The 26,040-nt window shown below is 46.4% G+C and overlaps 1 long non-coding RNA gene across 1 annotated transcript; it reads right to left on the bottom strand.

The window, feature by feature from the left end:
* Nucleotides 1–22,173: 22,173 nt before the first annotated feature.
* Nucleotides 22,174–25,314, bottom strand: LOC128120485 (uncharacterized). Its single transcript, XR_008221879.1, has 2 exons — nucleotides 24,966–25,314; nucleotides 22,174–23,942 (listed from the first exon to the last, which is right to left on the bottom strand). It is a non-coding gene; the product is annotated as an uncharacterized LOC128120485 (long non-coding RNA).
* Nucleotides 25,315–26,040: the final 726 nt, after the last annotated feature.

Raw genomic sequence — 26,040 nt, 5'->3', positions numbered from 1 at the left:
TTAGCCTGTGGATGCCGGTCTGATTTGTGCCCATAGAACCGCATCTGACTGGTCCAAGCTGTCTCCAGACCCGTGCTTCTGATGTACGTCATCGGAACTTACAATTGAATTGTCACTGCCAGCAAGACTTCCTCGAGTCTCACTGAGACTTTCCTTCCTTTTTCTGGTCACACTACAGATGGTGTCTTAGGGTTCTCTAGAGGAACAAAGCCTCCAGAATGAGTATGTATTAAAAGGGAACTCACTTGATTGGCCCAAGCGATGGGGTGCGGCTGCCTCAAGCTGGAGAGGCTGAGAGCGGGTAATTGATCAGCCCTGGAGGCTGGGGGCCTGGAGGAGCCTGGTCTTCAGCCCACCGTGGAAGGGTGCAGACACTGAGTCCCAACACCAACAGCAACGGTGGAAAGATGCCAACAGGTAGAGGGACTTAGCGACACAATGTGAAGGCTCAGCGGGCAAAATCAGTTTTTCTCTCTCAGATCCCTTTTATCTGGACTGTCACCTGAAGGTGACCCCTGTATTTAGGGTAGGTCTTCCAACTTTAGCTGAACTGATCAGGAAAATCCTTCACAGGTGTGCCCGAGGGCTTGCCCATTGATTCCAGATACCGTCACGCTGACAACCAATATTAAGCCACACGGTGGAAATAGGTCCCACTCACCATGAAGTCCAAGACTTTCCTCTTTGTTCAAAGGAGGGGGGTTCTGTGGGGGCAGAATCCCCACCCAAATGTAAGTGTGATCAAATGCATTTCCAGGAAGGCCTCTACCGAGTCAAACTGTGACCCTGCTGTATGCAAGATAAAGCACTTAAGAATTATTTACCAGCTGGGCAGCGGTGGCGCACGCCTTTAATCCCAGCACTGGGGGGGGGGGGGGGGGGGGGGGGGGGGGGGGGGGGGGGAGGGGGCGAGGCAGGCGGATCTCTGTGAGTTCGAGGCCAGCCTGGGCTACAGAGTGAGTTCCAGGACAGCCAGGGCTATTAGAGAGGATCCTCCAGTTAGAGGATCCGACATCCTCTTTGACATCTATGGGCTCACACACTCACATGGTACAGATACGTAGGCTCAGGCACGCACACATGCACACAAAATAACAATAAAAATGTTTTAATAAGTAAAAAAGAAGTCACTCAGTGTATGGTAAGTCTTCAGCCATGTTTTGTTCATGGTGTGTGCTGAATGGTTATATTAATTATAATTTTATTATGGGAATATTTGTCTTTAATGACAAGTGGCACATACATACATATCAGTGTGTACATGTCTTAGCATGTGTAAACAGAGAAGTGTCTAACTTTCCTAACTGTTCAGAATAGTCCTTGCTCGGGAGTCAGTTCACCTCAGTTTGTTGTTCCTGGGCTGCCTGTTCGGAGAGTTGGAAGGGAGACCACTGGTTGAGGTTTGAACTGGCTTATTTAGTCTGGCTAATTATTAAGCTGCAAGACTCACCATTGGAATTCTACTCGTAATATCAAAGCAACCACGGCTATGCCTGACATAGTTCCTCAGTCAATGAAAGGGCCAAGCATGCACCAGAGAGGCATCATCATCACAGACTGACGGGAAGGAACTTCAGCGTTCACCCAGACCTTGCTTCCATGTGACCGAGGAAGCGGGAGTCTGAAGAGGCTGGGTAACAGCAAGGAGAATGCGGGGGCCACAGCTGGGGCATTCCACAAATCCGCTTCTGCCTTCTTTCTTAGGCTCTGTCCAGTCTCATTATCTGCAGGGAATGTCCTACAAAAGCCCCACATCTTCCTGATCATACTGGCCCATGTGACCGGTGGATTTGTGTGTTTCGTCTCTCTCATAGGATGGCCTTGTGAGCCCCTCAAATGCCCCATGTGTGCCCAGTGCCCATGGGGGCTCCGGGAGGGCATTGGATCCCCTGGAACTGGATGGTCTGAGCTGCCATTTGGGGGCTGGGAATCGAACCTGGGTCAGCTGAGAGATGAGCGGTGCTCTTGGCTGCCGAGCCATCTCTCCAGCCCTGATGGTTTCTGTTTAACTACGTTCTTTGCCTGTGTTAGAATCTCAGTTTGACTTGTGACTAAATTTGCCCATGAAGTGGTGGGAAGTACAGGTGGAATATGTGACTTGAAAGAAGGGTCTTCACACAGCCGCTCATGACAAGACTCTGTGTGTGTGTGTGTGTGTGTGTGTGTGTGTGTGTGTATGTGTGTGTGTAGTCCAGGAGCAGAAGGCATTCCTGCACTCGTGTGTACTCAGTACCCCTGAGGGGCCATGCAAGGACATCAAATATGTCTAATTTATCCATTTGGGAGTGGACAAAGGGCCCGATCAGGAGCCTTCGGAAGCCTGTAATTATTTCAGTGGTTGAAGCTTCCTGGAGGAAAGCTCAGTGTGGCTCCCTTTAGAGAGGAGAGCCTGCATCAGCAGACATGTTTCTGCCATCCACACACGGAAGTCTCCTTAGGAAGTGCTGACAATAAGACAGCCACATGCCCACCGTGTTTTCTTTTCTGGAGATGGCCAAAAAGAGCAGGCCTCGCCCTGCAGATCTAAAAAGGACACAAATTCCTTCCTTAATGTCTTACATGGAGTTGCTCCGCCCTTGGTTTTGAATTATAGAGACAGATATTTTTGTTCGAGCCGAGCAGACTGTGTGCCTGTGTCTCTTACAGAGCGAGCAACTGCATTTCACAAGAGCCTTTTTATTTTTTTTCCAAACCTGATCTTTCCTGAGGCATTTAAAAAATGTGTGCTGTAACTTCGCAACATCAGAGTTTTCCTGGTTCCCCAAGGCACCATCATGAGTTAGTGAGAGGAAAAATACTGCCTGCAAGCCAAAGTGAAGGCCAAGGGACATGACCAGAGCCACACGGTGACTCAGATTACCTGCTGGGGCAGTTTCTCAATCAGTTGGAAGGTTAGCCGTTTAAACGGCAGGATACACGGGTTCCTTTTGGAAGTCTCAGGCTGCTTCTCATGGTCACCTCCAGGGTTGGGCTATAGCTCAGTGTCGCCTAATGTACATGGGGGCTCTCCGTTCAATCCTCAGTGCTGAAAACTATGAAGGCAGGCAGGCTAGGTTACAACTCAGTAACCTAGATGGAGTGCTTGTCTAGCACGCAGGAAGCCCTGGACTCGATCCTCCGTATCACATAAAAAGGGAGTAGTGGCTCACGTCTGTCATCCCAGCCCTGGGGAGGGGGTACATGGGAGGGTCCGGAGCTGGAGGTCATCTTGGGCTATAAAGTGAGTTTGATGTCAGTCTGGGATATATGAGACTCTGTCAATCAATCAATCAACAGTCAACTTTAAAGAGGATATCACCTAGTTTTCTTTCTTTCTTTTTTTTTTTTTTTTTTTTTTGGTTTTTTCAAGACAGAGTTTTTCTGTGTAGCTTTGCACCTTTCCTGGAGCTCACTCTGTAGACCAGGCTGGCCTCGAACTCACAGAGATCCGCCTGCCTCTGCCTCCCGAGTGCTGGGATTAAAGGTGTGCACCACCACCACCCGGCCCTAGTTTTCACTCACTATTCTGAGTCTCTAAGAATTCAGACATGGGAACATAAACTTGTCACCTGACAACTCACTTAGGAGGTAGAGGGATGAGGGTACCAAATTCAAGGTCAACTTGGGATTCACAGTAAGTTACAGGCCAGCCTGTGCTACATGATCAGATCCTGTCTCAACAATCAATCAACACTAAACGAAATATCTGTGAATGTGCGCAGCAATTTTCCTTCACAATAAATCTAGAGACAGCCATTATCAAGCGAAAGAAGCCTACTTGGAAGCTACTTCAAGCTTTTGAAGTTACTTTCATGAGGTAGGTCTGTGTCCTCCCGACAACCATGTTTTCCTGCCCCAACAGTGTCCCCAGGAGAAAAGTGTCAAGAGTAGTAACACTGACCCCTGACCCAACTGATATCTTCATAGTTCTTATCAAACATGACTTTCCAGATCTCATTTGCAGTCCTTTTGTTTGTTTGTTTGTTTTCTAGACAGGGTTTCTCTGTGTAGCCCTGGCTGTCCTGGAGCTCACTCTGTAGACCAGGCTGACTTTGAACTCACAGAGATCAGCATGTGATTAAAGGTGTGCACTACCACCGCCTGGCCTCATTTGCAATCTTGATCTGGATGTTCATTGCAGAAAAGCATGGAGGGATGCCAGAGGCGACTGGAGCCTCATCCATTCCCCTGCAGTACTGTGTACACCTTTGATGTTTAGCTGTGTGGAAACTCACATGTTCTAAGTCAACGAAAGTATCTGCGACCATAGATGGAGTCTCGGGCTCTTGTACTGGCGTTTGGGCACTAACCTTTGCATGTTGAACAATCTTGGATCCTTCATCTTTTCCTGTCTCCCTCTGTTTGGTGTGTGTGTGTGTGTGTGTGTGTGTGTGTGTGTGTGTGTGTGTGTGTGTGTAGGTGTGTACATACCTGTGCATGTCTTGTCAGTTCTCTTCTTCCCTCTCCCTTGTATGTTCTGGGGATTGAATTTAAGTCATCAGGACTGGCCTCAAATGCCTTTCTCTCAGCCTGTGTCTTGTATAGGCTGCATTAGCACATGTAGCCCTGTACAAGTCTCTCTAGCCACACCCTACAATAGATTCACCTCTAAGACACTGAACCTTTAAATCTGACAATTCAATTGCGAGGTTGATAACACGGTAATAAGAACACGACTCCCAAGAAAACACCGACAGTAAGAAAATCCCTAGAATTCTTGGCACCGTGGTGATTTATCATTACCCACTGTGATGTGTGGGGTTACAAGAGCTCCTGCTGTTGAGTGCAGAAAGAGAACTTCAGGAGAGCTGGGGGAGGAGCTCAGAGGTTGAGCGATTGCCTACAGCGGGTCAGGCATTGGATTCTACAATCCCTGCTGTAAATGGAGGGTCCTCTCTTGCAGCTGCTTCCCAAATTACCACACAGAGGCTTATATTATTTACAAATGCTTACCCATTAGCTCAGGCTTATTACTAACTAGCTCTTAATTTAAATTAACCCATTTCTACTCATCTATAGGTTGCCACGTGGTCCGTGGCTTTACCGGTCCTCGGGCAGCTCATCATGGCATCTCTCCCCCATCCTTCTTCTTCCCCTCCTTGGTTTGGTTTTTCCACCACACCTTACCCTACCTGGCTATTGGCCAAACAGCTTCTCTATTAACCAATGGAGTAATACATAGTCACAGCATACAGAAGGATCATCCCACAGCGCCCTGCCACTATGCTAACAACAAGGGTAGAAAAAAGAACGAGGGGGTAAGTTGTTGAGACAGGATCTCACTGTGTAGACCAGGCTGGTCTCAAATTCATAGAGATCTGCCTGCCTCTGCCTCACGAGTGCTGAGATTAAAGGCTTTAAAATTTTTTTTAAATTTTTGTTTGTTTGTTTGTTTGTTTTTTGAGACAGTTTCTCTGTGTAGTTTTGGTGCCTGTCCTGGATCTAGTTCTGTAGACCAGGCTGGTCTCGAACTCACAGAGATCCTCCTGGCTCTGCCTCCCAAGTGCTGGGATTAAAGGCTTGCACCACTGCTGCCTGGTGAGATGAAGGGCTTTTTATCTTTTCTTCACTTTAGTTTTAATGAGTTGTGGAGTCCCTCTCTCTACAGTCCAGTGTTGTATCAAACTGGATCCTCCTGCCTCAGCATCCCAAGTACTAGAATAACAGGTGTGTACCTCATCTTTTGCTGTGTTCACCTTCACCCTAAAATGAAGACATCTGCATTCCAGGTACTTTGACCTTCAATGTAAGCTCACGGAAGAGAATATATCCATGAAATCAAAAATGAATTTTCCTCACGTTCTTGGTAAGCAGTGATTATGATTTGTAGAGGACCAAGTTCCATTTTGTTATCTTTACTGCACCTCAACTCATGAGAAAATAAAGAAAAAAATAACTACAGCAATGTTATGGATTATTACTTTAACTATATAAAGGTGTGTTGCATTTGTTTACATTGGATTTGTTTAACGATGTAAAGATGTGTTGCTTTGCCTCCCTAAGGAACCTAATTGGTCCAATAAAAAGCTGAACGGCCAATAGCTGGGCAGAGGAGAGACAGGTGGGGCTGGCGGGCAGAGAGAATAAGTAGGAGGGGGAATTGTTGGAGGGGAGAGAGAGAACAAGAGAAGGAGAAGCCCAGGGCCATCCAGCTAGACACAGAGTAGGACATACAGAATGAAAGGTAAAAATCCCTGAGGCAAAACATGGATGAAAAGAAACAGGTTAAATTAAGTTATAAGAGCTAGTGGGACAAGCATAAGATAAGGCCGAGCATTCATAACTAATAATGAATCTCTACGTCATGATTTGGGAGCTGGTTTGAGGCCCAAGAGAAGCCTGCTGCACAGCAGGAAATAGAAAATGTGAAATTTCTGAACTTTTGTTTTATTAAGTTAATTAGATTTTTTTTTTTTTTTTTTTTTTTTTTGGTTTTTTCAAGACAGGGTTTCTCTGTGTAGCTTTGCGCCTTTCCTGGAACTCACTCTGTAGCCCAGGCTGGCCTCGAACTCACAGAGATCCGCCTGGCTCTGCCTCCCGAGTGCTGGGATTAAAGGCGTGCGCCACCACTGCCCCGCATTAGTTAGATTTTTAAAAAAGATTTTTATTTATTTATTTTTTTTCAAAACAGGGTTTGTGTGTGTAACACTGGCTATCCTGGAACTCACTCTGTAGACCAGCCTGGCCTTGAACTCAGAGATCCACCTGCCTCTATCTCGCAAATGCTGGGATTAAAGGCATATGCCACCACGGCCCAGCAAAAAAAAAATATTTTATTTTATATGAATGAGTGTTTTGTCTTGCATGTATGTCTGTGTACCATGTGTGGATTGCCTGCTGAGGCCAGAAGAAGGTGTCAGCTCCCCTGGCCCTGGAGTTAAGAGATTGTTGTGAGCTGCCATGGGTGCTGGGAATCAAACCCAGATCCCCTGGAAGAGCAGTCAGTGTTCTTAACCATCTGTGATTCCTGTTCCAGGGATCTGACACTCTCTTGTCTCTGTGGGCACTGCACGCACACAGTGCACATGCATACCACGAAGGCAAAACTCCCATATACCCGTACTCATAAAACAGTAAGATAATAATAAAAAAGTTAAGGATGGGTGTGGTGGTCCACACTTTTAATCCCAGCACTCAGAAGGCAGAGGCCAGCCTGGTCTATACAGTGAATTCTAGGCCAGCCATAGTGAGACCCTGTTTCAAAACAAACAAAGAAAGTGGGGGTGCTGGAGCGAATGCTCAGTGGTTAAAAGCACTTGTGCCGTCACATCGAATATGTACAGACCTTGCCTACAAGTCTTGAAGAGCGGGTAGCCTTCAGTGGCCAGGCAGTGTCATACTTCAAAGACACCAAGACCAGCTTTCCTTGAGACGGATCCCAATTGGAAATGTCATGGGAGGCAGACACAGGTGGGTCTCAAAACAAACAAGGACACCAGACAAGCTGCAGGATAAGTCCATACCACCCCCGGAGCTCCCACACTGTCTCTGATAGAGAACACAGGATCCCAGGGCATCAAGCTACAAGCCTGATTGTGACGTGGCTGAGTGGGAGCTCCCAGCTTCCTCTCTGAGAGCTTGCTCACGTGAAGGTCTCACGGGTTAGTATGGTTGATTTAATGGCACACGCACAGCTTTTTCAGGTGTGGGTCAGATGTGGCCAGAAGGACTTTTTTCTTTTTCTTTTATATATATATATATATATATATATATATATATATATATATATATATATATATATATATATATTGGTTTTTCGAGACAGGGTTTCTCCGTGTAGCTTTGTGCCTTTCCTGGATCTCACTCTGTAGACCAGGCTGGCCTCGAACTCACAGAGATCCGCCCGGCTCTGCCTCCCGAGTGCTGGGATTAAAGGCATGCGCCACCACCACTGCCAGTCTTTTTCTTTTTTAATTCAACTGGGTCTATTAATTTTCCTTATCATTGCAGGGCTGCCTTATTCTGAAGTGATCTTCGGGCCAGTATTAAGTGTGTGGTTTTCCTGGTCTTTGAGCTAATTTTAAAGACAACAACAACAACAACAATAATAATAATAATAATAATAATAATAATAATAATAGCATTTGAGGATTTTCTAAGTTGGACTTGCCTGCACTTAAGGGTCAAAGCTGTTTCAGAGCGGAAATGATCCCTCTCGTTGCACGACTTTCACATGTACGCGTGTAGATGTATCCAACCTTCTTATTAAATAATAAACACAGAACCAATGCAAAGAAGAAAGCCAAGAGGTCAGAGCTAAGAGCTAAAACCTTACCCTTCCTCCTGCGGTGGTCCTACCTCTCCGAACCAGAGCTACCCCTGTGTTAAAGTCTTTATATAGAGTTCCTGTCCTGCCTTCTCATTGGTTGTAAACCCAACCACATGACCGCCTCCTCACAGCCTGTCTGTATAGGCCTCCAGGTTTTCCATGATTGGTATTAAGATTAAAGGCATGTGTATCCAATAATGGCTGTATCCCTGAACACACAGAGACTTACCCAGCTCTGCCTACCAAGTGCTGGAATTACAAGCGTACGCTACCACTGCCCTGCTTTCCTATGGCTTGCTAATAGCTCTGACCCCCGGGCAACTTTATTTATTAACATACAAATAACATTTTAATACAAATAAAATATCACCATATTTCCCCTTTTCTATTTTAATAAAAAGGAAAAAAAAGAAAAAGCTTATAACTAATATAAGAAAAACTATATACAAAAGGACAATAACTATATACAATATATACAAGTAATAAATACCTAAACAATGTCTAGTCCATTTGTATTTGACAAATTCAGAGAAAATAATTTCATTATCTATCCTATTTTGGTAAGTCCAAAATGTATCTTAATTAATCTTCAACTATAACTAACTAACCTTCAACTATAACTAACTAATCTTCAACTCCCTCAGAGACCCAAGAAGGAAATAATATTAGCTAACAAAAATAAAAACAGGAAGTGCACATAAGCAACTTCCAAAAAATTTGTGAGTTGACAGAAACAGACAGCTGTCTGGACAGTCACCTGAGGTTTCTCCGAAGTGCTGGGGCATCATCTTCAGCCTATAGGCTTAGCATATCTGACAGACTCATTTGTGAAGTAGGATGTACACAAGGTCAACAGTTCAACCTCACATTGAGTGAGAGTAGTCCATGTACCAGAAAAACCTGAATTCCACTAGTGTCATGTCATGATTCAGGATTTTAAATTCTGGAAATTGTTGATGGTTTTTTAATTCAGCTGTCCATTCTTCTTGGCTGTGTATATATGGCTTCATCTCAGCATCCCATTCTTCTCCATATCCCTCTATCAAATGCCAGTCTACTATTGAGAGGTGTGAGCTTAGTTACTCTTCAAGAATAACTGTTTCAGCTGCTGTTCCATTGCACATCAGAGGCCATCGGCCCACTGCCTGTTCAGCTGCCTTCGAAGAAAAGGGCACTGTACCTTTTTCGAATTGCGAAGGCCACTTCAGGGATGGTGCCATATTGTCCTGGCCTCTGAAGATGCCTTTTGATAAAGCCATAACCACACTTGTTTTGGCAAGAATCAGTAATCCTTTGTTTTATGTCCTGTTTGTCCATTTTGTCCTGTTGATTCGGGGATACTTTGTTGTCCAGTGGCTAACTTTTGTCACAATGAAAGTTAACTCCATATGCAGTTTCTTCAATGCCCATATTTTCTCTGAAGTAGATTGGTACTGCCAGGAGCCGACATGTCTCATAGTCATAACAAAAAAGAAAAATTTTCTAAGTTATTAAAACATTTTAAATGCCATATTCTGTAGATCTCTGAAGGGTTTGAAGATAACCTGTCTATCTAAAATATATCTACTCAATCTTGAAAACATACCTAATATAACTACAAGTTCTATTATAATATCTAACTACTAACTTTCATTTCTTTATATCCTAATAGTTGGTAATAACATTCAAGGATCAGAAAATTGCATTACATTGTTAGATGAACGGTACAATTAGAAAAATATATATAACATTTTCTAACAATATCAATTTCAATATATATAATTTGTATACAATATAAAACAATCCAATCCAATGTAAAGTATTTACATTTTTCTTTTCTTTCTTTTTTTTTCTTTTTTTTTTTTAATAAGAACCTTAAATCTAATCTCCTTTGCTTAGCCTTTTTCCTAACCCTTGACAACAACTTGTAACCAACCCCCCTAATCAATGAAAATTATCCCAGACCCAAAACCCATTAAAAGACCAAAAAAACCAACCGCCCCACACCACCTCTTTGGGAATGTGGGCGTTGTATTCTTGAAATTGCTTCCTGCTGGGTATGAGCGAAGGTATCTTTATCCTGAAAGAAAAATTTTAGGTTAATTGTCAAATTCTAGGAAAGGTAAATATATCCTTCGTTATCCAGTCTGTGTATAATGCCAAAATTCAGGGTTTATCTCAAATCCTTATTCAAGTAGTCTTTGAGACTGGATCATCTCAGCTAGCTCTTCTCAAAATTGCTCTGAGCACTTTGTAGTTCAAAGCTGATCTGTAGATGATGTTTGTCAGCTTAGTGATGTTATTATTGTCCACGTGGAATTGTTGTTGTTGTGGGGCCCCATCTTCTTCCTGGAGACTTCAGTTGATGTTAGGCCTAACGGTGATTTCCTGCAAAAAACTGATAAGAGACTCGAACACAAAGACTATATATGCGACTTTTTAGAATTAGTTAGTACTCTATATGACCATTTATATCTTAACAAAGTTTAAAATGTATATATATCTATATATATTGATCTTGTAAATTTTGATATAAAATTCATACTTTAAGAAAAGTTTAAAGAATCAGAATAGAATCAAAGAGTTGAGATTCGTAATAGAATAGTCCCTTAATTAATTTGGCTTTTCTCCTGTCCCATAGCAGAAGATGGCTCTTTTCCTCTGGCATGATACAGGGAGTTTGCATTTTCCTTTTAACAACATGCTTGAGTTTAAAGAAGGAGAGAGCCATTCTCCAACTCCAAAGTCAGCTTTAAATTTTAATTGAACTGGGACTATTAGAAGTTAAATAGTGTTAAATCTTTAAAGAAAAGCAGAAACAAACATTTAGGAAGACATAAAATTTTTTTAGATAACATACCCATACGCCATTTCACTCTGTTTCTTAGGATAGATGATTTGTTCCTTTTCTTCAGTTGTCTCATTTGTCCAGTGTTCTTCAAATTCGTTAACCTTCATTCTCCTAAAAGACAAAAACAAAAACCTTTCCCCAAGGTTTTTTGGGGATGTTCCTTTTTGACAAGTTATCTGATTAAATGAAAAGGCATGTGTTACTGGTGTAAGTTAGTTTAAATTGGATGTTTACGATAGTTGATGAACTATCACCTCCTCTAATTAAGAGGTCTCTCTTGTTCAAATCGAACCTTTATCAATTTTGATGGTACCCACAACTTATCTTCTCCTGTAGAAATAAAAGCAAAACCTCGTCCCCAACGTAACACATACCCTGGTTTCCATTCTGAGGTCAGCACATCCTTAAAGTATATAGGTTGATTTAATTCTGTAGTTTTTTCTATTATCCAATGTCTCTCTGCAGCTGTTGTTCCTTTCTCATTGGCATTGAGAAAATTCAAAGTTAATAGAGCATTATGTAGTCTATTTCTGGGGGTTTTTGTTACTCCTTTTTGCTTATTTAGCATATCCTTTAGAGTTCTGTTTGATCTTTCTATAACTGCTTGACCTGTAGGATTATGTGGTATACCTGTAACATGGTTTATATTATAATAAGCAAAAAACTGTTTCATTTTAACAGAGACATATGATGGAGCATTATCAGTTTTGATTTGTGCAGGTATACCCATAATGGCCATAACTTCTAGCAAATGAGTGATTACAGAATCAGCTTTTTCAGAACTCAAAGCAGTTGCCCATTGAAATCCTGAATAAGTACCGATAGTGTGGTGTACATATTTCAGTTTTCCAAATTCTGCAAAGTAAAACACGTCCATCTGCCAGATTTCATTCCTCTGAGTACCCTTTGGGTTACATCCTGCTGGTAATGGTGTTTGATTGTAGAAGGAACAAGTAGGACATTTCTTTACTATTTCTTTGGCTTGTTGCCAGGTTATGGAAAAATCCTTTTTTAAACCTTTACTATTTACATGATGTTTTTTATGAAATTCTGAGGCCTCCAGCACATTTCCTATCAATAATTTATCAATCTCATCATTGCCTTGTGCTAGAGGGCCTGGCAGACCAGTATGGGATCGGATGTGAGTTATATATAAAGGATGACTCCGTTTTCTGATTATATCTTGTAATTGAATAAATAATGAAGTTAATTCTGAAGCATCGTGGATAAATTCTGCAGTCTCAATATGTAATACTACTCTTTCAGCATACTGAGAGTCAGTTACTATATTGAGAGGTTCTGAAAAATCCATTAATACCAACAGAATAGCATACAATTCTGATTTTTGAACTGAATTATAAGGACTTTGAACCACTTTACTTAAATTTTCTGATTTGTAACCTGCCTTTCCTTGTTTGTTGGCATCTGTATAAAATGTACGAACTCCAGATATGGGTTTTTTCCTCACAATTTGAGGCAAGATCCAATCAGCTCTCTTTATAAGATCAATTCTATTGCTTTTGGGATATTTGCTGTTAATTTCTCCCAAAAAATTACTACAAGCTTTTTGCCAAGCTTCATTTTCTATCCATAATTTTTCAATGTCCTCCTTAGTTAAAGGTACGACAATTTCTGCTGGGTCTATTCCTGCTAATTGACGAAGTCTCAATTTTCCTTTCCAAATCAAGTCAGAGATTTTTTCCACATAAGTTTTTAATTTTTTATTTGGTTTATTTGGTAAAAATATCCATTCCAATATAATATCTTCCCTTTGCATTAATATTCCTGTTGGGGAATGCCTAGAAGGTAAAATAACCAAAATGCAATCCAGCTTTGGATCAATACGATCTACGTGCCCTTCATGTACTTTCTTTTCTACCAAGGCCAATTCTTTCTCAGCTTCAGGTGATAATTCTCTTGGACTATTTAAGTCCTTATCACCTTCTAAGGTTTTAAACAAATTATTCAGTTCATCATTTTTTACCCCAACAATAGTTCTTAAATGAGAAATGTCTCCAAATAATCTTTGAAAGTCATTAAGAGTCTGTAGTCGATCTCTCCTAATTTGCACTTTTTGAGGTCTAATTTTTTGAAGTTCTATTTTATATCCTAAATAATTAATAGAATCTCCTCTTTGTACCTTTTCTAAAGCAATTTGTAATCCCCAGCAAGGCAAAATTTTCTTTACTTTTTCAAACATTCTTTCTAAAGTATCTGCATTTGAATCAGCTAATAAAATGTCATCCATATAATGATAAATTATAGATTTAGGAAATTTTTTACGTACCACTTCTAATGGCTGTTTTACAAAATATTGGCACAAAGTTGGGCTATTCAACATTCCCTGTGGGAGAACCCTCCATTGAAATCTTTTAACCGGTTGAGAATTATTATAAGTAGGCACTGTGAAAGCAAATCTTTCTCTGTCTTTTTCTTGTAAGGGTATTGAAAAGAAACAGTCTTTTAAATAAATAACTATGAGAGGCCAGCCTTTTGGTAACAGAGTAGGTAAAAGAATTCCAGATTGTAAAGAGCCCATTGGCTGAATTACTTTGTTAATTGCTCTAAGGTCTGTTACCATTCTCCATTTACCAGATTTTTTTTTTTATAACAAATACAGGAGAATTCCAAGGGCTGGTTGATTCTTCAATATGATGAGCATTTAACTGTTCTTCCACCAGCTCTTGTAAAGCCTGGAGTTTCTCTGTTGTTAAAGGCCATTGCTGAACCCATACAGGCTTGTCTGTTGACCATTTTAAAGGTAGAGCTGTTAATGTTTTTGGAAGATTATCAGTTGTTGTGCCCTGTTCTTGTATGACATGGATGGCTGGTGAGCACTCATTAGAATAATATCTTTTAATATTTCTCTCAGAAACATACGCGCGTGCACACTAAGAACTACACGCAGTGTGTGAGGCTTACCACTCCACAATATGACAAACATCCTAAGAAGTTTGCTGTCTCCGGGTTCTCCCCACTGGTGAGATTTCACCCCACTGCTTTATGCAGAACGCCTATAGGCTGGCTAAAATTTGTTGTTACTGTTTCCATTATCAATACTCTCAGAATTGGCACCGCGTTCGGGGTTGCTGACTTAACTGATTTCCAGCAGGGCTAAAGATAACCTCTCCCTCTAAGCCTCTATTTTTTTTTTTTTTTTTTTTGCAACGTCATCGAGCGAGGCGAGGTTAACCCACCAGGACGGAAACCGAGCCGAGCGAAGTCAGTGCAGAGTCCAGGCTGCACGCGTGCAGCGCACAGGGGCGGAGGGGCTTGCAGCACCGCCGGGTCCGCGGCTCAGCCCACGGAAGCCCGCAGGACTGGGCACCCACGGAAGCCTGCAGGACACGGGCTCCGCCTCGCACCTGGAGTCCTCCAGCGTGAAGCCCACGAGAAGTAAGTACCACAGGGGGCTGCGGGGTCCGCTCGGGGAAGCCCTGCTCCCCGGGAAGCCCACGGAGCCTCCCAGGAGCCCGTGATGGATAGATCGGTGGACAGACCGACGGACAGCAAAGCCCCCGCACCGAGGTCAAGGGCTCCGTGGCCGCCCCGCCCCCTCCTTCCCACCTCCCTGCACTCCCCACCCCAACTACCTGAGGCTTCCCCCCTTCCCGGCACAGGCTCCGTGCACGGTCTCTTCCTCCCCCTGCTTTCTGTCCCCTCTCCCTCCCTTTCCTTCCCTCCCCCTCCTTCATCTCCCTCCCCCTCCCCCCCTGCATCTTTCCCAGGCTTCTTCCCCTCCCCTCCCCCCCTCGTCCCCTCCCCCTCCCTCCCCCCTCTCCTCCTCTTCCCCATCTCCCTCTCTTCTGCAGGGCTCCTGGCTACGCCTGGGTTTCGCTCACACAAACTGGGGCAGAATGTGGTCCCTAGAGTCTCCCTCGGTCCGGAATTCCTAAGAGCAAGTTTGGGCTCGCAGCTAGCTCCCCTTTGCGTCCGCCGCCTGCAGACCGCCCACGGCGGCCTCACTCCCGTGTCCGCCGTGTTTGTGCTTTGGAGCTGTGGCCAGGGTAGCCCCACGTTTTGTTTTGGAGGGAGGGACCCAGGGAGAGGCAGAGGAGAGCAGGCAGCGAGTGAGGCGGGGAAGCTGTCCCCCCACAGCCGAATCTGGTGTTGGTGTTGCTCTGCCCGGGAAGGTGGGTGCAACCATCAGGTGGCCTCAGTCAAGGTGAGACCACCCAGGGAAGAAAGTGGGGGGCGTTCCTGCTCTCAGAATGGATGGCGGCTTTTTGGGCTTCCGGGGATCCACCTCCCCAATTCGGGTGCTTGGAGCCTGGGTATGATGAGGGTGTGTGCCCAGCTCCTGGTTTCCCTTGGGCCGGCTAGCTGGGTCTCGAAGCCTGCACGTAGTAAAATCTAGCTGATGTGCCCGGCACCCTGCAAACAGCCTCTCCGACTTCATTGGCACCGATCTCATAACGATTTATGTGTCTCCTTTAGTCCCACCTTAGACAGACTGAAGTGTGGGTAGGCTAGGGGCTTGGCCATGAACACACAGCTCTTCCTGGGTCTCTGGGTCTCAAAAATGACTCCAACACTCCTGATTTGACTTAGAGTTCGGGAGGCTTTGAACAACCTGGTTGGGCCTCAGACAGGCTGAGTGAGCCACACCTGGTTTAGAGCACAGGCCAAGTCGATGGGTGGTGGTAGGAGTTCCACAAAGGATGCACTCAGCTCAGCTGCCTCCTCAACCCTCAGGGTGTTACTGCAGCCAAGTCTGTGATAGGGCTGCATAACTCAAGTCCCCTGCGGTTTCTGAGGGAATTTCCCTGGGCCCTCGACCAGTATCCCTCCCTGTGCAAAATTACTGCACCATTCAACAAGATTTAAAAGTCGCCCCAGCTCCCATATTCTGCAAAGACAATATGCAGTACTGAGGGGCTGACCCAGCTACAGTTTTGAAGGCTTACTGAGTGTGACACAGTCATTGCTGATGGACTGTATGAGGACATCTTGGGACAAACAGGTTTCTGGCCCTGGGGATACTTCTCAAGGTATTTGCTCTGGAGATGAAGGAGATGGATGCCTCAGGGTGGGGGGAGATAAGATGATGAGACATTTATGGTCCAACATGACTGTCTGCTCTTTTCTGTTTCACCCTGTCAAAATGGTTGGAGGGTCCCCCAAGGAGGTTCTTTGCTTCCATGGTCCTGTGTGTTCAGTCTCCAGGGCACACCCTCAAGCCCCCTCCCACGCCCACCCGAAAACGAACTGATTTGACAAGGGAGGGAGTGAGAAGATTGAGTTCACATCTGGTGTCCACACATGTTCCAGCCGAGTGCGGAGGGAATTGTTCAGGAAGTGATACGGTAGAAAAACACCTCAGGGTGCTGTCTGGTGGCTTATTTATTTATTTTTGGAGACAGTCTCTCTGTGTAGTCTTGCTGAGCCTGGAACTTTCTATGTAATGCAGGCTGGCCTCAAACTTGCTGTGATCCTGTTGCCTCTGACTCCTGAGTGTTAGAACTACAGATATGAGCCACCATGCTAAGCTATCCCAGGAACGCTGGGAAGTTCTCTTGGCCAATAGCTGCTCTCCATTATTTTGGGTTAAGAACTGAAGCCAGCAGGGAGGGGCATTGCTATACCTCGATACCCAAGCCCCGGTAAGGAGAAAAGGAAGCAGGAGACCCATCTGTGCCTTCTGATCCCGGGAAACGGGAGTTACAGATAGTTGTAAGCCCCATGTGGGCGCTGGGAACTGAACCTGGGTTCTCTGCAGGTGGTCTTGACTGCCGATCCATCTCTCCATGCCCCTCTCCTGCCTCCACTTGCTTGATAACTGGATTACTCACCCCTGAAGTTAGAATGGCTTCTCGTGAGGCCCGACCCCAGCCTGCTGCATGGAGACTAGCTTCTAGCACTTGAATTTGAGGAACAGTGCCATAGCAGGGCTCAAGCCCTGGGGGGTGGTCAGAGACCCCCTTCTGCTGGGCATCCCGGGGGACAGCAGATGATCAAATGAAGCTTAGTGCATGTCCGTCAGGGTTTCCATTGCTGTGAAGAGACACCGTGACCACAGCAACTCTTATAAAGGAAAACATTTCATTGAGGTGGTGGCTTTCACTTCAGAGGTTCAGTCCATTATCATCATGGCGGGGAGCATGGCAGTGTGCAGGCAGACATGGCGACGGAGAAGTACCTGAGAGTCCTACATCTTGCAGGCCTCAGGAAACCGACTGAGACAACTGGGCAGTATCCTGAGCGTGAGAAACCTCAAAGCCCGCCCTCACAGAAGACACAACTTCCTTCAACAAAAACGTACCTACAAACATACCATACCAACAAGGCCACACCTGCTAATAGTGCCGCTCCCTTTGGGGGCCATTTTCTTTCAGACCATCACAGTGTAGAGTGTGGAGTAATACCTTCTGCAGCTGCAGAGACTTAGGGCCACTCTCCCGCCTAGCACTCGCTGCTCTCTGTGCTGGTGACTGCCCTGTGTACCCCACCGATTCCTTATCTATCTGTCACTGTGGGGCCCTGTGCCCTACACCTTGCCTGGTGGGTGGCTGTGTCTCTCTGGATGCTGTTCTCATTCCCAGGGTGCCCAGAGGCTGAAAGGCTCTACAAGAACCACAGGCCATGTAGTTATCTGCCCTAGGAACTTGAGACCATGTGGAGACAATGCCTTCAGCCCTGTCTGGATGGGGGTGGGGATGTGGGGGTGTGGGGGTGGGGCTACAGGCTCTCAGTGGCAGAGTGCTAGGGGAGCTCCTTTGGTTTTTCAGCACCTCTTCCATCATCCCAGGGAGCATGAACCACTTACTCCCGTATGCACAGGCTGCCACTGGCCCCGGCGGAAAATGATGAACGAGGAATAATAAAATCAAGACGGAGTTCTACGTAAATCTTTACAGCTCACGGAGACCGTAGATGAAAGGGACATGAAAGACGGTGGCACCTGAGCTCTTCATTTTGCAGCTGTGAAAACCGAGGCCCATCACCCGGCTGCCTGGGTGGAGAGGTATACGCTTCTCCGTGGTCGTAGTCCACTACACCCACCGTCTTCCCACCTCTGAAACAGCGAAGGAGGAAAGCCAGTCCTCTGGGCGACTTCCTCTTCCACGCTGCATATTGTTTCCAGCTGTTCAAAATGGCCCTCTTCAAAGTCAGTGGCTCCACCAGCCCTGGAGGGTCACGACTCTCGGGAGTGCTGCCTAGAGGGAGAAGCAGCTGATGCTTAGAAGCAAAATTACCAGCCTCCTCCCTGGCAACCTGGGGGCTCCTGTCACTCAAGCGCCCGGGTATGTGCCCTCAGTAAATACTGCCGAGGCAATTGCTAACTGCGGTGAACTATGTGCTCGCCCTCTGGGGCTGGCAAGCTCCCGCAGATGCTGCTTTCTAATCCGGCTGGCCTGGCATAGAGTGGTGGTGCCTGTGCCTCCTGTGGAAGCCTTCTGAGGGTGGATACTGTGTGTTCAGATCCTGCAAAGCCTTCCAGAATTCTGTGAGGGAGTGGCTATGAAGACCTCGCCGCAGACTAGCCCTGGTGGCACAGACCTGTAACTCCCAGCCATTTGGGAGGCTGAGGCAAAGGCCTGCAAGTTCAGCGCCTGTGTGGGCTACAGAGGGAGTTCAAGGCCAGCCTGGGAAACTTAGTGAGACCCTCTCTCAAAATAACAAGGAGAGGCAGCTAGGGCTGTGGCTCAGTGATAGAGACCTTGCCTGGCATGCGTGCGGTCCTCAGTGAACTCCACGGTATTGAGAAATGGCAGTAAAACTCCTGGTGGGTGCTTGGGGCTGTGTTGTGTCTCAGGTACATCTGGATCTGTTGCCATGATACAGCACCATGAGCAAATGAAGGAAAGACTTCGGCCCACAGGTCCAGAGGGATCAGAATCCCCTGTGGTCGGGAGGCATAGCAGAAAAAGTAGGAAGCTAAGAGCAGACCGGAAGTGGGCTAAGCTATGGACCCCCACAGCTCCTCCAGTGATACTTCCTCCAACAAGGCCGCCCCACCGCCCCAAATAGCACGCCCAACTGAGCACCAAGTGTTCAAATTCCTGAGCCTCTGGGGGACATTTCTCAATCAAACGGTCAAGCTTTCAGGTAGTCCAAGTGCCGTGGCACACCTAATCCCAGCACTTGGCTGGCCGGGGCGGGAAGCTCCTGAGTTAAGGCCAGCCAGGGCCGCATCATGAGATTTCTTCTCTAGAGGCTACAAAGCAGCAAAGGAATGACTAACAAACCCCCAAACTGTCGGTCGGAAGTGGTTATCTTGGCTCGGCATAAGCATGACATGAAAATCAGCCTGTCTCTTCAAGCCCAAGAGCAGACAGATGGCTTTGACATAGCCAGGACCCCTGCCTGAGGTCTACATTGTGAGTTCCAGGCCAGCCAGGGCTACTCAGTGAGTCCCTGTCTCAAAAACAAAAACAAAAAAAATACACGTCATGTTGATGTAGGATTGATTGGTTATTCTAAGTAAGTCAGTACATCTTTGATTTTTGTTTTATTCTCTGTGTAAGTATTGACAGTTAATAATCTCTTGGGGGTTCTCAAAGGTTTTAAGTGTGAGGTGCTGAGATCGGAATGTTTGAAAACTGCTGATCAAGACTGTTACCTGATTTCAATACCTTGGGTACTGCTATAATTTGGCTCTTGAACGTCTCTCAGGCCTTGGTTCAATGCCAGCCTGGGGCACTACAGGGTGATGGGAGAGTCCTTTAGAGAGGGGGTCTCGTGGGAGGAAGTTAGGATTGAGAGTGTGCCCTCGAAGGGGATGCTGGTATACCAGCCCTTTTCTGTTTCCTTCTCTTTCTCTTTCCAGGTTGCTTCTGTGTGAGCCCTGCTCCACACAGTCCATTTCTAATGTTCTGCCTTAGCCCAGGCCCCGGTCATGGGCCCAACCAGCAAAGAGTCAACTCAACAGTGAGCTGAAATAAACCCCTCTCTCGGTAACTCTTTATCTCAAGTATTTGCTACAGTAATGGAGAGCCGATTAATTCAGATGGCGTTTCAACCTCTGCCCTCACATTCCCTCCCAGAAGGCACTGACTGGGTCTGTATTTGCTCCTCTGCACTTCTTTTATGAATCACAGATGGAGTGGCCTTTGTGCACACATACATTTTTCATTTATCTGTCAGGAAATGTTTCCTGAGGCTCTTGCCCTACGGAGTGTACCTACAGTGGTTGACTCTAGGACAGAGTGCAGGGCGAGACAAACGTGGCTCCTGCCCTCACACAGCTTCTGACCCCGTTTGCCAACAAGCCCCCCACCCCACCCCACTTGGGAGAGATGGCCCCGCTCCTCACCACCATGGGCAAGGGAGGACTGACCCTGATGGCATGGTGCAGGGGAGCTGGCTCTGCCCCTTGCCTTCCTGAGATGGACAGCCATAGTGACACAGACCGACCAGCTCAACTACCACCCAGGCCCACAGCCCGACATCTGTCCCATGGAGGACCTGCTGGAGCTCGTGAAGGGACTGGTCCTGTGAAATGATGCCAGCAGGATCTCCATGACTGGAGGCACCCAAGGGATGGATACCCGAGAGGAGTTCCGGTGAGGATCCAGTGATGATGGAGCACCAGAAACCAGAGGCCTTGAACCAGACCAGTGACTCACTGCAATGAACATTGGCAAGTGAAGCACCAGGATGAGTGAAGAGGATTGGAGACAGGGAGAGGTGGAGGGGTGAAGGGGTTGTTTTGTTTTTCCTTTTCTTTTTGCTTGTTTGCTTGGGTTTGATTTTTTTTTTTAATTTTCCTTTGGGTGGTGCTGCAGTGGGGAGGAGAGGATATGGAGAGGCTGGGAAGTGAGCAGAGTTGGGGTGCATGATGTGAAATCCCAAAAATTCAATAAAGAAATTATGTTTAAAAAAAAAAAGCCTGGGGAACTGACTCAGTGTGTAAAAGCAGTTTGTGTTCAAATCCCCAGAACCCACACAGAGATGGATGAATGGGACAAGCATCTGTAATACTAGTATTCTGATGGGGAAGTGAGTGAGGAGCCGAGACAGGAGAATCCCCGGGAGCCTGCAGGCCAGCATGTCTGGTATATGCCGCACGAAAACAACACACAAGGTGGAGGGGAGGGCCAACACCCAAGGTTGTCCTCTGACCTCCACACCCATGCAGTGGCGTGCACATTCACATGCATGCGCACACACACACATGCAGAGAGAGAGAGAAAGCCTATTTATTTTTCTGAATCTGAAGGTAGACGGTTAAGGAATTCCCAGGCAGAAGGCCATCATGTCCAACCTAGGCTTTGGATTTATTGGTGTTTAACTCACAGCAGCTCTAGTTTGTTAGAACTGTGTTTTAAGGTGTATGGTACATTTGAGCAAACAGAAGAGATGAACAGAAGTCCATGTCAGAAAGCATTACATTTTAAAAACCATTTTCATTTATTTTAATTAAATAATATTCAAAAAGTAACTTCTTTGCGTGCAAGTGCCAGTGTGTGTGTGTGTGTGTGTGTGTGTGTGTGTGTGTGTGTGTGTGTGTGGTTGCGTGTACGGTTGGAGGTCAAAGGGGCATCAGATTACCTGGAGTTGGAGTTACAGGCAGTAGTGAGCTGCCACATGTGGGTGCTGGGGCATCGAACTTGGTCCTCTGCAAGAGAAGTGTGTGCCCTTAACCACTGAGCCAGTCTCCAGCCCAGAGAGCATTACATTTGTATTACAAAAAGACTCTTCATTCTGGAGGTACCTGGCTGGGGGAAGGGGTGATCAATACCTGTAGCAACTGCGTGGCTGAGCAGTTGAGTGTACACTGAAAATATGATCCAGATGGTCCTGACTAACACATTTCCAGGAACATGTGTAATTCACTTGGGAATCTGTCACACAGTCAAAAGGAGGCCAGCTTCTAGGTGTGGCTAGTGGCCGATGTTGACTTCTGGGGTGGGATGGAAAATCCAGGATTGGTGAAAGAGCAGCAGGTAAAAACACGAGACATAAGTGAACTAAACTCCACTGTTTAAACATACAGAACGGGGTGGAAGGCCAAGGCAGTGCAGAGATTTCAATGACAGCTAGACAGAAGTCAGGTGTGGAGCACTTGTTGATAACGCAGAGATGTAGGAGACGTGATGGTGTTATGCCCAGACCTCGGGAACCCCCAAAAGACCACCACAGAGACCGAATCTCGCATGGAAAAGCAAAGAGCCTTTATTTCAAGCTCCAGAGCTTGGTCCCTCTGTCTGTCCGACACAGCGGTGAGAGCAGAGAGCCCCGAGCTCAGGTGGGGCAGAGTTTTTATCATAGCAGAAGTTGGGGTATCTGTAAAACAAAAAATAGGTGTGTGCTAGACTCAAAGACATCTGGCCACCTTATCTAATGGTTGGAATGTTTGGGATGTCAGGTACTTCCTCACCCCTGGGTGGGTCCTTGGGTGGTATCAGCTGGAGGCTTTTCCTGGATCTGGGTGTTGTCTGCCAGTAAGCCTGTCACAGAGGCTGTGTCTAGGCCCCTAAGCCTGTCATGGCTGCCGTGTGGTCAAGCTATTTTGGGGCCTCTTCACAGATGGGACACCAAGAGTGATTTGCAAGATGAATCATGGCTTCTCGGAAGTGTTGCTCATCCCAGATTCCACGGAGGGCTCTGCTGCTTGGTATAAGGCTCGATCTCCAGCTTCACTCCAGACAACATTGTTATAAAGAGTGCACTGTATCTGCTGCCGTGACAAAACACCACGACCAAAAGCCACTTACGAAACAAAGAGCTTATTTAGGCTCGTGGTTCCAGAAGGAGAATCCATAACGGTGGGGGAAGCTTGGCAGGTGACCAGAGTAGGAAGCTGAGAGATCATATGTTCAACAGCAAACAGGAAACAGAGAGAGCAAACAGGAAGTGGAGCGAGAATAGTCGCCCTCAAAGCCCATCCCCAGTGACATACTTCCTCCAGCAAAAGCTCCACTTCCTGAAAGTTCTATAGCCTCAAACAGCGCCACCTACGGGGCACCAAGTGTCCAAATAATGAGCCTGTGGGGGACATGTCTCGTTCAAACTGCCACACACGCTGAAGAATCAGTGGCAGATACAAAGGGAATATGTCATCTGTTAGGTTGTCAGACCTGGGTTTCTACATCTTCTTGAAAATTGCTTTAATCTTTTTTTTCTTTTGAGATTGGGTCTTACTGTGTATGTATGCCAGGCTGCTTTGGAACTGGTGACCTTCCTGCCTGGATTTCAGGAATGTGCTACCACACCCAGCTCCAAATTCTTTTAAGAGACTGGAACAATTTAACAAGTATAATATGATAGGATTTAATAGATTAATATTCTAAATCCATCCAAATCATTTGTTGAGGGGAAACTGGGATGGAGCAAGTACAGTGAAGACCTCACCACCACAGGCAGCAACTTTGTTTCTAGAAGCTTCCGGTTCCTAGCAGGGACAACATGGCTTTGCAATCCTCCTGCCTCCGCCTCTGGTGTGTTAGGATTACAGGTGTGTGGTGGGGTAGTTTTTTTCTATAAGGCAGAACTTCTTTTGAGAAGGGCACTAAGAAAAAGGACACACGGTTCAGAGAACACTGAATATAGAGTTTTGTATGCTTTTAAAATATTTTAAAGCCAGGCCGTGGTGGCGCACGCCTTTAATCCCAGCAGTCCGGAGGCAGAGGCAGGCGGATCTCTGTGAGTTCGAGGCCAGCCTGGTCTACAGAGCAAGATCCAGGACAGGCACCAAAGCTACATAGAGAAACCCTGTCTGGAAAACCAAAAAAAAAAAAAAAATAAATAAAATAAATAAAATATTTTGAAACACTTATTTGTTTAGTGTGTGTGTGTGTGTGTAGCTCAGAGGAGAGCTTGTAGAAGAAGTCCTCTCCTTCCACTAGGTTGGTTCCAGGGACGGCATCACGTCATCAGGCTTGCAGCAAGTGTCCTTCTCGGCAGAGCCGTCTTGCTGGCCTGTATTGTTTTATTTATCAGATAGAGATAAAGGTGCTTATTGAGGACTCTGTTTCCCCATTCAGAGAAAAGGGGCCAAAACCCAACAGAGTGGGAAGCTGGGCAGCTTTTAGCTCTCATCTCGAGCTTAGCCTCATTCCTACCCTCTCCAAACGGGCCAAGAGCCAAGATGCAGCCCCAAAGTGTGGTGTGGGAATTTGTGATAATTTCTCTGGTTGTATGATGAGATTTTTGCAGACTAAAACCCCCAGAGGTTGGAACCACATGGCTAGTGTTCTGTTAGCCTATTGAGTAAAACACACACACACACACACACACACACACACACACACATGTATGTATGTATGTATGTATGTATGTATATGTATATATAAAGTCTTTCCTGGAATTCTGAATTTTTAAAACATTTCAAAATACAAAGGAAAAGAAAAAGCCCAAACAATTTCAGTGCATGAAAGACAGACAACCTAAAACCAAGCAACAGATAAACAGAAACTGGACTACATAGAGGTAGCGCTGGGGTGCACCCTTTCTAACTTCAGCCAGACTCTGGGATACAGATTCGCAGAAGTTAAATATACAGTAGAAGGTGGCTCCCAGGGGCAGTCCAGAATGAATTTGTAAGGGATCAGGCTCAGTGGTCAGGGGTCAGAATGCCTCTATCACCTCTGCCCTTGGGTGGAAGGCCAACGTGATGTTCCCCTCTGAGCATTAGCCCCAAGTAGTGGCTTTCACACAGGACCCTGTCCCTTAGACACTTGGGTCTGGGTTTGGGTCTTGCCCTAGGCTCCGGGCTCCTTCTTAGGCCCTGCCATCAGTAGGGTGAAAATGCCTGTCGGGCCAACATTAGGCTAGGATGCCCTCGCTTACACGGTCATCTGCGTGTTGCGGCCCCTAGGAGCCAAGGTCTTAAAGACTGATTTTGTCTGCTGCATCCCCAGCACAGCGCAAACTCAGCCCTCGGTGAAGATTTTAAAGCCACCGGGAACAAGAGGGTTTAAAGAAATGCAAAGCCCCTCTTACCTTATAACTAGAGACAAAGGTCCTTGCTTGGCTCGAGAGCTGGGGCGTTTTCTTCCCCAAACTTGAGTGTTCAAGCACTGGGCATCAGAAATCATGTGGCTGCCTAAAAAAAGCCTCCTTGCTTTTGAGGTCAGGGTGACCGGGACAGGACCTGAGTCCCTGCGTGAACACTCAATCACTCCTGCAGGGCCTGACACCCAGTAAATGACCTGTAAGTATCTGATTTAAAAACAAAAACACTCCCCCCTCCCCCGCAACCCCCGAAACAAGAGCCAGGATGTTCCCGGGCCAGGAAATCCGTTTCTCTGCCCGCGTCCCGGCCTCCTCCATTTGCTGAACTCACGGTGGATTCCGGGGCCCGGGAAGCGACACCTGCCGGCGGCTGGTGGTAGTGCGGCTCACCCGAGCCCGGCCTCCTGCACGGCCCGGCAGCCCCAGGCCCCAGGCCAGGGCGCCTGCCTGGGCTTTGCCTGTCTGTGCAAGCCAGTTCTTGAACGGGCTGCTGCGGGCCCAGTACGGCCTCCTTTGAATGATCCTCCAAAACTTCTCCAGCAAACGTGTCTAGGGGAGCCCGCACGTCTTCTGGCTTGGCCCCGGGTGTCATCTTTAATCAGCCTGCTCCCCCGCACCCCCACGCCTCCCTGTTAAAAGGGTCTGGTGTGCTCTGTGTTTATGTTTTTCCCCAGTGAACTGCATCCATTTCAACTCTTTACCAAATGGGTGGAGTCCCCTCTCCACCCTCATTAGGTCCCTCTCTGGGCTTCTAGTAGCAGAGAGGGAGGTGGGAGGGGGGCGGGGGCAGGGGGACCGTGAAATTCGAGGAGGCCAGTCTGGGCTAGGTATCTTACCTCAAAAACAAAGAGCAAAACCAAAAAAAAGAGCACAAGCTTGTTCCTCTGACATCACCGGTAATTGTATTAAAAAGGTTCCCTGCCAACCAGTTGTTCTCTGGTAAGCTCTCCCAGACCCTTGCTTCAAGCAGGAACCCTAATTAGGGTACGGTGACTGTGCTAGCTAGTCACAGGGGCTACCACAACGCAGCAGGAACACACCACGTCCAATTTACTACTGTCAA

The sequence above is a fragment of the Peromyscus californicus genome, unplaced genomic scaffold (assembly GCF_007827085.1).
Source record: "Peromyscus californicus insignis strain IS unplaced genomic scaffold, ASM782708v3 Scaffold_2__1_contigs__length_46816999, whole genome shotgun sequence".
Classification (NCBI taxonomy): Eukaryota; Metazoa; Chordata; class Mammalia; order Rodentia; family Cricetidae; genus Peromyscus; species Peromyscus californicus.
The sequence above is the reverse complement of the archived record's forward strand: the minus strand, read 5'-3'. Positions and strand labels throughout refer to the sequence as shown.